The sequence below is a fragment of the Pinus tabuliformis genome, chromosome 5_1, assembly GCF_031772625.1.
Source record: "Pinus tabuliformis cultivar Carrire ecotype Pingquan chromosome 5_1, CPIR1, whole genome shotgun sequence".
Classification (NCBI taxonomy): domain Eukaryota; kingdom Viridiplantae; phylum Streptophyta; class Pinopsida; order Pinales; family Pinaceae; genus Pinus; species Pinus tabuliformis.
Window position 1 is genome coordinate 367023560 of NC_142305.1, and position 3565 is coordinate 367027124.

Genomic DNA, 3565 nt, shown 5'->3' on the forward strand with positions numbered 1-3565 from the left:
CTTACTGATAACCATGTTAAATTCATATAAATAATCAATAACAGATCCACCTTCTGACATCTTCATATTAAATAGACTCTTTATAAGAAATACTTTATTTGAGGTCGAGGGTTTTTCATATAGTTTATCCAACACTATCATTAAACCTTTTGCTATTGTTTCCTTTAAAATGTTGAATTCAACTAACGCTTCTAGAAACAATTGTATTGTTCCTGATGCCTTTCTGTCAAGAATATCCCATTATGCATCCATCATACTCGTTGACTTCTTTGACTTTCTTCTCAATAGTAGCTACAATATTTCTGATACAAATAATATTCCATTTGCATCTTCCATAGTTGGTAGTTTTGGCTTCCAAACCTATCATCTTTTGCCATTGATCCCACTCAAACCAAGAACCCTTCTTTGCCACGAGTTTATTAGCCAAATAAACCTTTGACTCTGATATCGGTTTTTAGAAATTCATTAACTAAAAAATGAAATACATAAAATATTGCAGAAACACATATACATAAATGCATAAAACAAGAGAGACACAGATATATGTGGTTCACCCAATTTGGGCTACAACCACGGAGAAACATCCAGTCCTTCTTTTATAGTAACCAACAAAATGAAAAGATACAACCCATAACAGATATGCTATAACTTCCTCTTCATTCTCACACAACCTCCTCTCTCACTCTCGCTCAAAGTAATAATGCACAGCTGTAATACAATTCCCTAATATAAATCGAGGGTTTCCTTATAGGAAATAAACCATAAATTAACATAACTTCTACCATCAGATCATATGTCTAATGAACGACCCATATTGACAAAGAATTTAAATATTTTACAAGGAAAATTTTCATCTATTTTTAGCTTTAGAGGCACTTCCCTCGAACCCTTGCCAAGGTGGGGGGCTCATAAAATAATTGTTTACCCCCCAGACCCCACTTATAGAAATTAAATGGGTAGAATTTTTGCCCCATTAGCAACAGGGACCCAACGCGGCTGAAACAAAGAAACTCTAAACAATCAAGAAGATAATTAGCCTCCACACCCAACGTATGAACTCAAGGGAATAATATTAAGACCAAGGGACAAATATTATATACCCAAGGTATATAAACCCTAATATGGATATTCTAAACACTAAAATAAATATGATTGACCATGGTTGACCATAGTTGATTTTCATATTCAGACAATCTTTTTCAAAATGCAATGTTGGATCATGGTTGACTAAGCTTAACACTGGTTGATTTTCATATCAATACAACTTTTGTTAAAACACGATGTTCGACCTTGGTTGATCATGATTGATGTGTATAATCGTGTTTGATTTTATAAAAAATGGTTGAAAATGGTTACCAAGGCTGACTGTTATTTCCCATGATTGATCATGGATGGCCTTGATTACTGTCATAATGCGAAGTTGGACCATGGTTGAGATAATTATTTATTTTCATATTGAGACAATCTTTGTCACAATGCAATGCAGAAGCATGGTTGACCACGATTGATTTTATAAAATATGGTTGATGATGGTTGACCGTGATTGAATTTATAAAACATGGTCAACCATGATTAATATTATAAACCCCAAGGATTAATACTAAAACCCCAATGGATTATAAACCTAAGGGAATAGTATTGAACCCTAGAAATATGAACCCTTATATTAATAATCCCAAGGTATATAAACGCTAGGATAAATATTATAAACCCTAAAATAAACATGGTTTACTACTGTTGGCTATGATTGACCATGGTTGACAATGATTGATATTATAAACCAAAGGGAATAATAAACCCAAGGGATTGATATTATAAACCCAAGGGAATATTAAACCCAAGGGATTAACGCTAAAATCGTAAGGGATAATGAACCCAAAGGGATAATACTAAATCCAAGGGAGTAATAATATAAACCCAAGGTGTATAAATCTTAAGATAAATGTTATAAAAATAAAAATAAAAATGGTTGAGCATGGTTGGTTTTCATATTGAGACAAACCTTGTCACAATGTGATGTTGGACGATGGTTGACCACGCTTAACCATGGTTGATTTTCATATCAAGACATTATTTTTGACTAATAATATAAACCCAAGGTATATAAATCTTAAGATAAATGTTATAAAAACTAAAATAAAAATGGTTGAGCATGGTTGACCATGGTTGATTTTCATATTGAGACAAACCTTGTCACGATGTGATGTTGGACCATGGTTGACCACGCTTAACCATGGTTGATTTTCATCTCAATACATTATTTGTAACAATGTGATGTTCCACCATGGTTGACGATGATTGACCATGGATGACCATGTTTGATTTTATAAAACACCGTTGAACATGGTTGACCATGATTATTATATTGAGACAATCTTTGTCATAATGCGATGTTGGAACATTGTTGAGAAAATGATTGATTTCCGTATTGAGACGATCTTTGTCACAATTCTTCATTAGACAATCGTCGACCATCATTAACCATTGTTAACCGTGATTGATTTCATAGAATATGATTGACAATCGCTGACCATGATTGATTTCATAAAATATGGTTAACCATGGTTGACCATGGTTGATGATGATTGCCCATGTTTGACTTTCATATCATAAAATATTTGTCACAATGCGACGATCGACCATGGATGACCATGATTAACCATGGTTGATGATGCTTGACTAAGGATCTCTATGAGTGAACAATGTTGACTATCATTGAGTATGGTAAACATACAGCTGATTAACATTGACCATGGTTGACTATTTATATATTGACTGTGAAGGTTATGCTTAATTGTAAGCATTTTAAACATATTTCCTATCAATTATCATTGTTCAACATGATCTTCATGTTCACTACCTTTGACGAAATTTATCGAAGATTGATCATGATTATAATATATTAGTGTTTAAATTAACATATTATTTATGTGAAAAATTATAAATCAATGTAATAATCTCTAGTAATAATGCACTATTAATCCTAATAATGTACTATTAATATTAGTAATTATATTAATGTATTAATAACATTTATTATTATTATTAAATCATAGATCTTAACTTACTATTAAAAATTATAATAAGTAATACTTTCAAAACCTTAATAATAAACCATACATATATATTCAAGTTATGAATTACCATTTTTTTGAGTGGTGCAGTTATCTTTAATTTTTAAATTTTTAAATATTCTTATTATTTTAAAGAGTTATTTTATTTTTTATTAATTTTAGTTGTTTTTTATTTTATAATTGATTTAATTAGTTACAATTTATGTGGTATTATCATGCTTTTGAATTTACTACAAAATTTATTACAATCTTGAACGAAATTTAGTTCAAAATATTTTACTTTTAATTAGGCCGATAGGTCTTCCTATGCATCAACAATTGTCAACACTTTTAACCTGAACCGTTTGATCAAGTTTGACAGTTTCAACCGTTGATTTGAAGTTCACTGCTTTTTCCAAATATATTTAGGCCGATAGGCCTTCCTATGCATCAACAATTTTCAACACTTCTAACCTGAACCGTTTGATCAAGTTTGACAGTTTCAACCGTTG